The sequence below is a fragment of the Hemicordylus capensis genome, chromosome 3, assembly GCF_027244095.1.
Source record: "Hemicordylus capensis ecotype Gifberg chromosome 3, rHemCap1.1.pri, whole genome shotgun sequence".
Taxonomy (NCBI): Eukaryota; Metazoa; Chordata; class Lepidosauria; order Squamata; family Cordylidae; genus Hemicordylus; species Hemicordylus capensis.
The window spans coordinates 143816450-143832054 of record NC_069659.1 but is presented as its reverse complement, the minus strand read 5'-3'; the positions used below and the strand labels follow the sequence as shown (position 1 = coordinate 143832054).

Sequence of the window (15605 nt, the reverse complement as noted above, 5' to 3'; positions counted from 1 at the left end):
GGGTGGTTCTTGACTATCGATACCAGAGTATCATTTCAATGCATATCACATGCATATACGTACAGGTGCCAATACATGTTTTGTGTGAATGACAATACATGTGTACATTTTTAAAGTGATCCAGACAGAGTACAGGCCTCTCAAATCCAAGTACAGATAGGAAGTATCCTACACATTTTGAATATAATGTGTGAATAACTTACATGTGTACATTGTGCATAGATTGCGTATGTGTTGAATACATGTGAACGTATTCTTACATGTGAATAGGGCTTCAATTTCCTTCAAAAGTAATGAAAGTAGCAATAAGGAAACACCTAAGTGCTGATAATACAAAACTGCTTCCATGATTAATCCAACTCAGGATTTCGTACTTCTCACTCAGTAGTCCTGAACTTGTGTTGGTTATATAATTGTGCATTGTAAATATAGCTATAAAACTCATCAATAAAAGTGTAAATTTAAAAAGACAAAGACTGACATCCTGACCAAAAAATTTAGTATTACTACTCAGGAGTTACTCTAAAGGACTACTACATTTTAGTAGGCCTTCCTCTTGTCAGCCAAGGGGCTTCTGAATTTCCCTAAAGGTCTAACACAGTAAGTGGAATGCCCCTTGTGAAAGCTGATTTTAGTTGGATGCTTGGATGCTTCTGGAATAAGCTATGATGACTTGCTAATTGTGTATCTATACATTTTAAAGGAGTGTATCCATCTGTCAATCAGTATCTTGTACAATATTTGAAGCACAGATTGTCATATCATAATAGAACTGTCAGGGTCCATTTATATCACCCATGTGAGTCTTGATTATAATATGTTTATTTAATATGATTGACAGAAGCTGATGTAATGCCTAATTCTGATCTCATCAAGTTTGCAGCAACCATTGCACTGATTCAGTGGTGCAGGATTAAGGAGTATTTTTAAATATGTTTTACTTTTTTGGAAGCATGGAAAAGAACCTCTAATTCTGCAAAAGAATGTGCTTTTCACTTTGTGAATAAAATATGGAATGCTAAAATGTGACTGATTAACTTTGCTGTCGAAAATGCTTCTGTGAATACTGACTGACATTCTGACTAATCAGGTGTCGGTGCTTATGAAAAGTTCAGTTAATCTGCTCCATTGCTGGTTCAGCGGTGGTGGCAAATTTCAATGACCTCGTCTTTCCTAGGAAGTGCTTTTTGTCAACTGAAAATGAGTATTGGACTAGGATCTGGGAGACCCAGGTTCAAATTGCCATTCAACCCTGAAACCCATCATGACTGGGCCACGACTACAACTATGACTATGAATATTTACTTTTCAAAACAAGTTGCCAAAGAGGATTACATAGAAAAATAAATAATTCATAAAGTTGCTTACCTGTCCCTGAGGAGCTCACAATCTAAATGAAACATGACACCAGCAACATCCACTGATGCTGTGCCAGTCACTTCTCTCTCAGCCTAACCTACCTCACAGGGTTGTTGTGGGGATAAACATAACCATATACATGTCTCTGGGCTCCTTGGAGATGGAGCAGGATAGAAATGTAAAAATAAATAAATGTCCCTGAGGGTAGTATAGCCCTCAGGGACATATTTTTGGGTGGCACAGAGGGCACCTGGGGGAGGAGAGATTGCTGAAATTGCCCCACACACATACAGGTGTTAGTGCAGTGTTAGTCTGAACCTGTTTCAGAAATACTGTTATACTGGTGCTTCTCTCATTGTGTCAGTGCCTTGTTAGTGAGGATGTCAGCCAGCTACTGAGTTTCAATTTTGTTAGGCCCAAATGTAGCAGAATATTACAGCTGTGAGTCAAATGTAAGCTCACTTATTACTAGGCAGCACTGAATGACTAACTATTGAACTGGTTGCTGCTGGTATGATTTCTAGTCAAATGATCACTGTTTTGATGGGTGGGCTGTATGCCGAAGAAGGGCTGGTGCATTGCAGTGATTCCATGGCATGCCTTACATGATCCCTGGCAGTGAGAAAGTGAGCTATTGTGTCAGGAGTGGAGGGTAGGTTTTGTGCTTGCCACAACACTGTTCCCCGAGAGCAGCATTTATATTTTCTCTATGGAAATGAATGGCATGCATCCCCTTGTTCTGTGACAGCATTAAAGGGCGTGTGGTTGTGGCGGGCGGGGGGGGGGGACACACCGCTGAGCTGAGGTGCTCCTTGCCCTTGGTGATTCTATCATTATGAATAAAACCTGCTCCTGTCTGCAAAGCTCTGGTCTGGGTTTTGCTCCTTGGTTATACTAGAATGTGAAAAAATGTGGGGAACTGGCCTTGGTATGTTTATATGATGACTGCAATGTATATATACTTGATGCTTTACATAAGCACAGAAGACAGGTTCTTGCCCCAGGTAGCTCACAATCTCACTTAGTGAGCAGTAAAGCCGTGTTGTTTAGTGCAGCAAAGCTGAACTCTGATTAAAAATGATGAGCTCCTGTGCAGTCTGCATTTGGCAGGTCAGGCCCTGTTCCGAGTGCCTTCACTACACAAAAAGTGAGAACTTCAGCTATTGGAAGCAGAGCCTTTATGGCAATTATCTCATGGCTGTGAGAAGACTCTGAAGAGGTTAGAAGCGGCTCTTCCCACCCTGTTTTACCTATGAAGTGTGAAATCTACTTATTCCAGAAACCATTTGGCATCTGATGTGTTTGTATATTGCTAAAGCTACTACTCATCATTCTTTTGGATAAAGAGTGTTGTAGGTTTTTCTTCATGTTCAAGTTATTACTGTTTTAAGCTGTGCTTTGGGTACTGCCATGTGCTCTGTGTGAAGACCATTGGGAAACTTAAGCTTGTGCAAAATGCTGCTGCTAAAATTTTTGCACAGAGACCCTTTTCCAAGAACATATAGCTCCTGTGTGTGTACCAGTGTCATTGGCTTCCAGTCTATTTCTGAGTGCTAGTTACTAGTATAATCTTTAAAACACTAAATAGCTTGTGGCTAGCATATCTAAAAGAACTTCTCTCCCATATGAGCCTGCTTACTCATTAAGACTTGTCAGGAAGGGATTTCTGTACATCTCGACATTTTCAGAAGCCATTAAGATTTATAGCAGTCACCAAATGATTACTTTTAGCCTGTTGCATTTGGGGGTTAGGGAAGTTCAGTTTTTCCCCCTTATATGAATCATAAGAAGAGCTTCAACATATTATTTCAAAACTGTTTTTTATTTGACAAACTTAATTCAGAGACACACACAGGGCAACGCTGTCATTACATGGGGAAAAGTGACCCTGCGCACAGGATCACTTCCCTTTGAATCTTACTAGAATGTTGTGAGAAGCAATCACATCAGATGAAGCCACATTGTTCAGGTAATATATGAATTTACTTATAGAGCACATATGCATTTTCCCCTCATCACTGCAGTACATTTTGTCGCTGATTTTAATGGCCTTCTGGGTTGTGTAGACACTGAATAATGATTATTTTGTTCTCAATTTGTATTGAAAATTTGTCTGTACCTCAATTTGCCCACATCTCAAATTAGAAAAATTTCCTCTCTTCCTTGTTTTATATAAAAGACTTCATCTTTTCCAAGGCTGCAATTTCTGGTAATTTTAATAACAAAATCTGTCATTATTATATATTTGGTATACTGTATTTGAACTTAGGGTTGCAAGTGATATTTTGTACGATACTGTTTAATCTGTATATTTTGGAAATGTTGGTAAGTCTGATGCTTGTAATCTTATTCACAGGAACTAAATAAACCACAAATACCGTATTTTACGGACTATAAGACGCTACGGACTATAAGACGCACCTTAATTTTAATCCAGTTTTTCAGAGTTTTAACATATTAAACTGTTAAAACATATAAGACGCACCTGAATTTTGGCGGATATTTTTCGAGGAAAAAAGTGAGTCTTATAGTCCATAAAATACGGTAAAACAAATTTGTCCTAGAGACTGCTTACAAAACCACAGCTCTGTAGATATGGACTTGAGGGTGTTTTGCTGTACCCTAGTTTGACTCGTTTATTGCACCACTTGTCTGTTACTGTTGAACTTCTTAGTGGCCTTTGACCATCAGCTATAATTGCACTTCTCCTCTTATGGTGTGCAATTTATTACTGTGAGACTCTGCAGCTCCAGTGTCATTGGTGATTCCTTGGGGACCTACACTTTTTGCTTGAAGACTCTGTACTGGGTAGAATTAGTTTTGTCTCTTTGCTCTTGGCGTCCTAGCAGCACTCCATCACTTCTTGAAGAACTTTGTATGTTTCTAAGGACTTCTACAGATGATCATGTTTTCAGAGCCATGGAAGCTTCTTTCCTCTTAGTGCTGCCATAAATAACTGGTGGCATATTGCTGCTGAATATTTTTCTTCTAAGAGGGCTACATGAAAAGTCATTTGGTATTGTCAATGTCTTCTAAGCTTTTCTTGAACTTAATTTTTTAAAGTCCTTAAAAAATTTATCTGGGGCAAGAAGAAGTTTGGTATTGTTAGCAATGATGTCACAAACACTGTCCAATAGGTGTTTGTGGCCATGATATAACAGGAGGATACATTTCATTTCATTTAGAGAGCTGGTTGCCCTTCTGGAAACTTTGCTTCAGCTTTTAGCAGATACTCTTTGAAGCACTGCCAAAAATAATGTAAGAACAAAAACCCTGGAATACAAGTTTGATTATGATGGAAGTGCTTCAGAAACAAAATAAATTTGACCTTTGCCAATGTGAAGAGGAGGACAAGTGTATTTCTACTTTTCTAAAAAAAAACCCACCAAAAACATATGATCTGTACAAGACCTAAGACTTATTTTATCTCTAGAATCTTTTAAATTTAAAAAATTTCTGAGTGGCTGTTCTAGGTGCTCTGTTGCATTCCAAGATCTGGACTGGGGAAAAAAAATGCAATGCATTCAGTTAAGTGTCACTGCCACTGCCCTGAATAACATTCAGTATGTATATTCACCATGGTCATAAAAACAAATGTAGATAACAGGGCAAATAATATTTGATTGATTAGTAAGCACCATAATTCCATTTTTATATAGTTTTATGCTAAAAAAGTTTTAATCTACTTTTTAAGATTAATCTAAGTTTAATCTTTATTTTTTATGTAATATAGTTCATTTATAGCACCTATGTACAGAGATGAATCAGTTTAACTTTTCATTTTATCAGGTAGTTTATTGAGAAAAGTATTTCTGTAACATGGAAAAAGTGGTGAAAAATAGAAGAGAAAACTGATTAATTCAGTAGTCTTTCTTCAGGACTTCAGGAGTTTCACTGACACTTTCCTACACAAGTTTTAAATTCTTTCTGCTACTGTGCAACTTGGCCACAGATCTGTCATTTTCAATAAACAGTGTGAACCCTCATGTAGGCCCCTTGAAAGTTCCTGAAATGCACAAAACCAGAATCCTTAACTATTCCTCATCACGAAGAATATAATGTATGTGACAAACTCCTATATGCAACTGACATGGAGGCTGCAGACAGCTAGGAGTAGATGTGCCTCTGAAACACCAGGAGATGAATGTGACCCAGCTTTAAAAACAAGGGGTTTCATGAGAATTATCCACAATAAGGTTCTTATCCCGAGGATAAGACTGTGCCAATTTAGTCTTGATCTCAATGCAACATGTTTTTCCTCCACAGAAGGAAAAGGGTAGATTTTGCATTCTTCTTTATAAGTTTTTTAGTGCAAGAAAAATGCAGTTGTGGGATTGTCCATCTGATCTTGTAGAGCTATTAGATTTAGTAGTTCTCCATAGATTTAGATGCACTCCTTTGTGGTTCACTCCTTTGTCAGATCTATAAGAACGTTCCTATTTCAGGTCTGCTTTTATGATACAAACCCTGCTATGCATAAAATAGAGGCAAAGGGTTGAAGCACAGCTATAGGCACTCTAATGACTAATAGCTTCCATTCCAATTAAGGTTGCCATCTGACCTGCTTTTTGCCAATCAACCCAGCTTTTTTAAAGCAATGCCTCAAGGCTGGACAATGGGCAACTTTAAATATTAATGATGTAAATCCATTAATGCATGCAAATTAGAAGTAGTTGTTTTCTTTATTGGGAGGGAAGTGCCAGCCCCTTGTTTCAGCTTCCTATAGAACAGATGCCTACAGCTCTTTAAGAACAGGAGGTGACCAGCTATACTTTCCCCATAAAAGCTAAAGTCTTAAAAGTGCTCTTGTACTTTCAGTCTTTGGAAGGAGAAAAAGAGGCCCGTTGAGCTACAGTGCTGATTCTCTAGACTTAAACTGTTACATAGCTCAGTGCATTTTATTTTAGATTGCAATTGCTAGCAAATACTTTTTAGTTCGTGCTAACTAGAGTTTGAAGAACTGTAATTAAATTAGCTTATTTACATGTCACTTTTAAGCGTAGTATGCTGAGGAGTGGAAATAATAAATGCTTTGCTGTTCTTTCTGTGAACTCATTTTCTTAGCATTTTCCTCTACTTTCTCCCTGCATAATCAAGAATTATGGTAATCAACAGAAGGTAAATACTTTATTTATTTAACAACATAAGAATGGGCAGGAGGTTTTGGCCCTAAAAGCATTTTGAGAACTATGAACTCAACTTTTTTTTTTTTTGTTTAAAGTAAAAGATGGGATAAAACTAAAGCTAGACTAGTGGATAACTTTAAAAAAAGAATGGGCATTACAAGAGGAGACAACTTCAGTAGGCAGAATTCAGGTTCAGCTCTCCTCTCCTTCACCTGCAAAGAGAAACTGAAGTAAAAGAAAACATGAAGCTTAGAAGATGAAAACATTCTTCACCAGGCAAATGTGATGTGTTTTCAGTTCCACTGTACTTAGTTTTCTCTTTCTTTCACTGCATCTTCCGATTACTCCTGGAGATAGGAGGGCTGAGATGAGACAATCCAATTCCCAGTGTAGCCACGGTAGGAAAAAAAGGCTAGAGACAACAGGAAATTTACTAATGAGACACACACACAACATGCTTTGACAATGAGCAGGTAGGATTTTATATCCCTTCTTTCATATATGCAGCCAGTGATATGAAAAGTGAAGACTTCTGTCCAGTAAGAGCAAAAATATCTAACATGTCTAGGGAAGCTGGGATTAAAAACAAAACAAAAACCTGCCCACAATATCTTAAAATATCTGGTCCTGTTATATTTCACACAATGCAAATTTCAACTAACATATTTTGCCATACATTGCTAGGAATGTGGAGAACCATCATAAAACAGTGGAAACTAAAGGCTCCGCTTCACAGGTCAAGATTTCTATTGAAGGTTAGAGTTGTAGGGACTGCAGGAGTGCCCAGATTTCATCCTGCAGTCTCCTGGTGTATGCTGCCCTCTTCTGACAAGCAGCTATGATACTGTCTGCCTTTGAAACAGCAATATTGTAATATGACTTGCCAAACCAGTAGGTAGCTATTAGAAAACAAAACAAAAATCCGGAAGCCAAAGTCAGATGATACCGTTGTTAGTGAAATGTCATAAAATAGTAAGCACGCTTTTGACTTCTCCAAGACTCTTATTTAGGCTGGAACAACAGAACAACCAAGGAGGTAAGAGAAGAAAAACTGGGTGTGATGGAACAGCCCCAAAGCCTGCCCGTGCATTTGTAATGGCAGTCTTAAGATGGAATGCAGCTATTATGCAGACTTGATTACATTAGATCAAGTTAGGTGCAGAACAGATTTCAGGTTGCACCAAAGGTTAATGGGACAAAGAAACAACCATGGTAGTTCCCTATTTTATTTTTAACTTTAATGTAAAAGTCAGCACTTACTTAGATCTGCCTCCAACACTAAGACAGAATACACTTTTGGAACATTGCTGTGGCACCACTAAAACTCCTTGTGTGTAATAAATAATAGACGCTCTGCAGAAATACTGAAAACATCAGTATAATTTCTACTTTTAAAAGAAAGCTATTGTGAAATTACTATAATGGATACTCGGCATATTTGTGTAGCAGCAAGCAATATTTATTTTTAAGCATAGTTTTAGTGAGGGTTTTCCCCCCCAGCACTAGCCCTTTGGTAAGTGCTGTACAAAGCTTGAGTGACAAGGTGCTTACTTAGTGGGCTAACATTTTTAAGTGCACGTTTGTATTTAAATACACTATTTTTCTAGGCTTTAAAAGACATACCTTTATGATACTGAAAACTAATGATCAAAATTCAGGCCAGAGTTATGTATATTTAAGTCCCATTCAAATCAATGGATTAACTCTGGATCTCACAAATGAATTGTGCCATTTGCTACCACTGCCATATTTTATGACTTCAATTCTATGGACACTTACTTTGAATTAACTCTAACTGAACTCAGTAGGTCAGAGCAAACAGGAACTATTTATACTGTGTGTGTGGGCAAGGGAGAGAGAGAGATTTTAATTGATTGAAGCAATTCAGCATGTGGAGTTTTCTCTTACTTCTATAATAGTGAATAACCAAATGTCCAAATATCGTTTCCGTTTACAGGTAGAAATGGATGCAGATGCTGCATTAAACCATTAGCTCCCTATGAAAATGGAATGAGGAAATAGAACTGAGCAGTACCTTGACACATCAAAGGCATCATAGGTATGCAAGAGAACACTCCTCAAACATTTGTGTGTTCCTTTAATTGTTATGCCTGCTCCATCCCAATGGCTCAACAGTATCAGGGAAGTGACATGCCTCAAAGTATGACTTGTAAGTCAAATGTGAATGGAGCCCCAACAATATAAAGAAATATCCCACCTCTGTGTCTTTTAACACAGTCCTGGATAAAGTAATCAGCCTCCTGTCTTAATTCACTACAGATCTCAATAGTGAAACAGATAAGTACAAGCTGTACCCACACAGAGCATCTGTCCACTAGCGCACTCAGCTTTCCCACGCCCTCAGTCAGCCTTCCCCACCCCAGAGACATGGCGGGGCAGCAGAAAGCCCCCTCACTCTGCCTTCCCCCCAAGCTTGGCCACAACACTTTGCTAGGCTCTTCCTCTCCCTCGCTCACCCTTTGCTTGCCAGTCAGCAGCTGCTTTCCCTTGCCCACTCGCCACTCGCTCTTTGCTCTCCCCCCCCCCGCTCAGAAGTTGCTTTCACCCCACTCACTGCTTGCCCATTCCTCCCCCTGTCTGCTTCTTGGCAGTTGCTTTCCCCTGCCTGCTCGCCCATTCCTCCGCCCTGTTCACCACTCACCCTTTGTCCTTGCCCCCCGCTCACTGATTGCCCATGCTTTCTCCCGCTCGCTACTTGGCATTCGGCTCACCATTTGGCCTTTTGCTCCCCCTCACTCTCCACTCGGACTTCATCCCCCCCACTCACCCATTCTCCCCCCCCCATTCGGCCCTCTGTCCCACCTCCACGCCCACTTTAAGCTGCCCCATGGCGGCAGAGAGGATGGGCAACAACAGGTCATGGCTCCAGCAGGGGCGGGACTTGCCACACATGACCTTAGTGTATTATATGTACCAATTAGCGAATAATAGTGAAATAGAGAAGTGTAGCTTATTAACTGTATGGATTTAATATAATTTTATCTCTGAAATGCACAAGTTTCCAGTACAGGTTAAAATTTTGCTTGTCTAATTCAGCAAATTGTTTAACTTTGATGGAGCAAATTTTCCTCCAAAGTGGCCTAATCAGAGAGCTACTTTGTACATCCAAAGAAGATGTGAGAGAGGAAGCTTGTGGGGCTAATCCTAGGGGCTAATCCTACCCCTTCGAACATTTTTGGATCCCACTCTGTGCCTACATTGGACCTACATTCTCCATTTCCATGCAGGGGAAATGTACACCTTCCTCCTTGGTATGCGTTCATTGCTGAGAACTAGTGTTTGCCACTTCACCCTCACATCTGGGCTGCTTTTTTCTTGTTCTTTGGATAGTATTCCTCACCATGAAGATATGTAACATACATATAACATCATGTCACTTTTTTTTTTTAGCTAACACATTCCTACATATTAGCAAAAGATAAACCTTGAGGCTGCTTTTTTGCTTGTGCTCTACTGAAAGCATCTTGGTAAAAGGAGCTGGGGTATGTGCTATCAGATGTCTCCACAAGGTGCAGAGACTCACTCAGGAAAAACGGCTGCCCCAAAGTCTACAGTGGGAGCTATCTTTTGTATTTGCATCTCTTCCAGTCCCTAGCAAGTGTAATGCGATTCTTACATTGAGCACAATGGGTATTAAATGATTTCCTTGTTATCTACTCCATGAGTCGATACTAACTCAACGGCACACTTTACCTTTACCCCACTGAATGCCATGAACTGCTTACGAGGTGTCAACAAGTCTCTCCCATGGGATAACAGTCAGAGCATCATAAGTTTTCCTGTCATTGATTCTATAATGGATAATTCAGTTATTGCTGCAATGGGCAGGCTACTACTATCCGGTTTCTATAAAACTTCAGATTGCTTAAAGTGAGGCTTTTGCTCATGTTCATAAATTGCTGATTTATTGCACTTTGCAAAAGAAATGTATCCTAGCTACAGTTACAAAAAGGGCACTTTGCTGACCCTTTAAACTGCTGGCTTCAACGGAAGTAAAAGAACTGTTGAAGTGGATTTTTATTAAAACTTATCTTACCTGGAGAATTTGCTTGGCAATATAGGGAGTTTAGAAACAAGAATCGTGTGTGTCCAGCATCACAGCCTCAGTCATCTCAGCCCATCATTGAATGTACAGTAATGCTAGCATATAGCAACTGCACTATACTCAGTGCAGCTGAGTTCTCGGCACTGACAGTTAACAAGTATTCTCCTGATTCTCCATGTAAACTCCTGTGATGATTCCTTTAAATGATACTCCATTGGGTATGTCCTGGTATTTCCCCCTTCCAGTTAAGGTGGGGCAAAGGGAGAGAGATGAGGGCAAAGGGAAGAAGGGTGAGGTCAGATGATGGTACCATGATGTGGGGTGTACAGTCACTGTCCTCTCCTCTTATTTGAAGTTAATAATTCAGAACACTATTGATTGATTGATTGATTGATTGATTGAATTTGTACATCACCCCAAACTTTCTTCTCTGGGCAGTTAACAATAGCATAAAACAAGTTAAAATATATACAAAAACTTAAAACAATGTAACAATTATGTCACCATAGATCTGTGGCACAGCAACTTAGTCCTTCACTCCCTGCAACTCCTCTCACAGAAGCCTTTTCATCATAGCCACAGATCAAATGTATGCACTTCTGACCCACTGGGCTCTCCCTCTGCTGCAAATCAGGCTAAAGATTATTACCCACCACCTGAGAAACTCTCACTTTGGGAGTTTTTCTACCCACCCACCACCCCACCTTTACTTTTGGAGTTTATGCATGATCATTTACCAGTATTAATTTCATGCTGAAAGGGAACATTTTCACACAGATAAAGTTCCCCACTCTTTCCCAAATCCAATGAACATAAGAATGGCCCTACTGGATCAGGCCCAAGGCCTATCTAGTCCAGCAACCTATTTCACACAGTAGCCCACCAGATGCCACTGAGAAGCCCACAGGCAAGAGATGAGGGCATGCCCTCTCTCCTGCTGTTGCTCTCCTGCAACTGCTTTTTGTTTAACATTTTATTCACTTGTCAATGTGCTGTGAATGCTTTGGGAACTCCAGCCATTGATTTCAGGAGCTCAATGCTATTTTTCCTGTTTATCATAATTTATTGTCCAATTGTTGGCTGTACTTTGCACTCAGGCTCATTTTCCCACACAGTCTACAGGAAACAGCTCTATGGCATCAGGCTTCCTCCGATTGATTCTGGTAGGGTCTAGGAGGGACCAGCCCTCTCCTGTCTGCTTTGTAATGTGACTGCTTAAGAGGCACAGTAAACTCACCATTTGGAGACTTCCTTCCTAGCACCCGCTGTAGCTCAGACAGTGGCCCAATCTTGTCTGCACCCGCAACATGCTCTCCCACGTAACCCCTGGGAAAATCTTGCCCTTATCTGTGTTTGGAGTCGTCATCACTCTCCTTTCATTTGTTTACTATGTTTATTCCCAGCCTCTGCTGAGAATATGCTTCTCCTCCAAGGCCACAGAATAGAATGAACTCGAAAAATACAGTCAGAGCATTGTATTTATCCAGGCTTCCTTGTCGTTTGAAAGGAGGGAACGGCTCATTCAAAATGGTTTTAAAGCATTACCTTAGTTTCCGAAAAAACCCTGTTGGAGGCCACATGTACCGTCATATCAGTTAACTCCAATACTTGGCACATAACAAATGACATGGCAAAAAACACAGTGAAAGGAAGTAGTAATGCATGATAATGTCCATAATCTTATACTGACAACTCTTCAGTTCCTTTACTTATTTCTAGGGCTTCTCCTGTCATTGTGCCAGCTAAGTGTTTAATAAAATAAAGAACAATAATGCTTAGCATACCTCAAGTGTTCAGAGCACTTCATATACATACATCAGCTCTGATTTGGATGCAATACATGCCACAGGTACAGTGGTGACCAGTGTTGGTATTTCAGACACCTCTCGTCTCATTTCAATGTTATTTCCTTATAGGAAAGGCCAAACCAGTGCAGTGTTAGCATGGCAGCAGAACAGCAGTTGAAAAACACTGCTGTTGTGCCAATGAGAAGAGTGTTTAGACAAGATGGGAGCCACATGAAATGCTTACAAACTAAGTCCATTTTTTTTTCATTGCAAGGCCCAGTGGTGGCTCTCATCAACCCTAAGTCCAGCTCCCTGACTAATTATTTAATTTATTTAATAATAATTTAATTTTATTATTAGTAACTATTTAATTTATTAGGCCTGTGCAAAGTTTTGGCGGAAGCCAGATACTCCACACACAGCTCCCCTGGCACCGCACGGAGGCTATTGTTCCCATTATGTAGTGCTGCACTTTGCCCTACTAAGAAGTTAGTAGGAACAGGTCCATCTTGGAAGGTACACTTGGAGCTCTGGGAAATGTAGTCCTTTCCGGTGCTTTCCCCATAGAGCTCTATATGGAAAATGTTAGGAAGGACTGGACTACCCAGAGCTCCATGAGGCTATTCCCATGACCAGCCAAAACCAGGCTAAGAGAGCACAGCCCTGTTTTGGCTAGTTGTATGCCGCCACGGGAACCGTGCAGCTCTTGGCGGACAGCCCTCTAAAATGCCCCTCCCTTAAACAAGGTTAAGGTTAGGGTACGCGAGCACTCTGCTAACCCCATTTTTGTGATCATGAGTCACTATGGCATGGCTCCGCACCATGGCAACTCATGAGGAGACCCCTGACCTCCTCTCCTCTCGCTACAACAAGCTTCCTGGCATCGAGGGGCTCCCAGAATGCCCCGCACAGTTGTGCAGGGCATTCTGGAACTTCTGGGGGCCAGAAGGCCCCCGATCTCTGCCACCCCTACTGGCTCCGTGACAGAGCCAGTAACCATGTGGGCGGCTGATAAGGCCTCCCAGGGCGAGCTGCATGCTCATTTGCAGGGAGAACAAGTCAAGCCCGCTCTCCCCACAAACTCCTTGCAGGCTCTCCACACAGCTGGTGTGGAGAGCCTTCATGTGTGCCTTCCAAGACAGTTCTGGGACTCAACAGGGCCCCATTTCATTTAAAGCCCTCCTCCCAGTGTTGGGGAAAATGCAGCACTGGGAGGACATCAGTGTAGTGGAAAATGTTTCTCTCATTGAAGGCTTTTGCCAAAATGGCCTGCACTTGACCAACAATGAAGATCACTGGGCTGAGAGCTTTACCCAGGGCTCTTTCCTCTTGAGTTACATAGTTGCCCGGCTTTAAATAGCAACTGAAATATAGTTTACTTCCTTAAGAAATGAGGCATGAAGCCATTTTAGAAGGGGGGGGGAACCAAATAAAATGGGCCCGTTTGGTTCCTTTTTAGTGTGTTACAAAGCAAATGCAGAAAGGAAATGCATATATGTCATTCTTTTCATTTGGGACTCCCATTCATTTTCGTAATGGCTGCTTATCTATCATACAGAAGAGGAGTGGACTTTTTCCTTTCTTCTAGCCACTGAAACTTTAGAAGGAGTTTGGCAGCAGTCCCTTTTGACAGCAGTTTTTTTTTTGTGTGTGTTTTGGCAAAAGTTCCTATTGATTCCCTCCCCAGAATGCCTTGGATGTCATGTAGTTGCAGAATATTCTGGGGAGAAATGGTGGCTGCAATTGTAGGGTAGGGAGGGGAATCGTTTTTATGGCAGGTGTCATCTCCCCCGCCCACCTCAGACTGAGCCAGAACAATGTTGTGTCTGTAGCATTCTGGGGGGAAATATGACTGCTGGAAGGAGCTCTGCTGCTCCTTTAAAACTTTACATAAAGAAAATGGGCAAAAGAGCTGCCACTCTGCAGAACTGGAAATGAATCGAGAGTGGGGAGGATAGTTGATCGTGTGGTAGCAAGCATTAATTCTTACCTTTGATAAGCAGGGTCCACCCTGGTATGCAGGGTTGTAACTACAGGGTGTAATGAGCTGTAATTGACACCCCAAACATTTGCCCCAGGCTGCAAATTGTTTTTAAAAGACCATATAACCTCCCCCCCAACTTTTGCAACACCCCCCCCCCAAGACTTTGAGGCTGGCTACAAGCCTGCTGTTATGCATTTTGATGGGTCACAACATGTGAGTGCCTTAAAATATTCCCAGTAGAGGCATATTTGGGTGGAGGAGGAGGACAGTAAATAAGCCACACCTGTGGCTTGTTTGCCACCACCACCTGCTTCACCCATATGGGCTGCTACTGGATATTCCTCTTAGAGGATGGGCCCATAGCTCAGTGGAAGAGCATCTGAAGGTCTCAGGTTTGCTCCCTGACATCTCCAGTTAAGGCTGGGAAAGGCTCCAACCTGAAACCTTAGAGAGCTGCTGCCAGTCAATGCAGACTGCACAATACTGAGCTAGATGGACCAATGGTCTGACCTGGAATAAGGCAGCTTCCTGCGATCCTATGTAACTAAAATGAATGATGAGATGAAATTATTGCCATTTTAATTAATAATTAAATGACTAGAATGAAAATGAATGGGAAAACAAAACAAATTCTGTACACTTTTCATAAAGAGAAATATGTATTGCATAAGGTTTCAGGGTATCCATTAGAAGCAGGTAGCCATGGTTTTGGAGTAGGGCTCTTAGCCTTTCATCCAGCTAATGTTTCTGTGTCTTGAAGAGTGTCTTGATGTGTAGGCCAGTGGTCCCCAACCTGGAGGCCTCCAGTGTTGCTTAACTACAACTCATATCAGCCTCAGCTACAATTTATTGTGGCTGGGGATGATGGGAATTGTAGTTCAGCAACATCTGGAGGCCTCCAGGTTGGGAACCACTGGTTGGACAATAATTACCTCAAGTACTGTGAAAAGCTTCAGCTTTTCATTTGAGTTTTTCAGTTTTTTGAATTTGAAGCTACTGCTAAAAGTACAAGAGCTGAGCAGGCCATATCTTCTGGTTAGCTGCAACCGTGGCTCCCAGGATTTAACCTGGAAAACCTTTGCAAAGCCCTGCAGCTGTGAAACCGGGTACATCCATCACTACTCTTTCTTTGTCAGGGGACAACAGGACTCCCTGACAAAGAAGCAGGGTGAGAGAAACCACATTTGCATCTTATTTTGCAGATACAGGACTGAGGAAGATATAGGATGGCTTTCCAGTTTGTGACCTAGCAGTCATGGAGAACTTTTCCTTCCTCTGGAAGA

The 15605-nt window shown here is 41.2% G+C and overlaps 1 long non-coding RNA gene across 1 annotated transcript; it reads right to left on the bottom strand.

Annotated features, from left to right (window-relative positions):
* Positions 1 to 3198: 3198 nt before the first annotated feature.
* Positions 3199 to 11865, bottom strand: LOC128349235 (uncharacterized). The gene is made up of 3 exons (XR_008318644.1): positions 11789 to 11865; positions 10543 to 10776; positions 3199 to 6897 (listed from the first exon to the last, which is right to left on the bottom strand). It is a non-coding gene; the product is annotated as an uncharacterized LOC128349235 (long non-coding RNA).
* Between the last annotated feature and the right edge of the window lie 3740 nt (positions 11866 to 15605).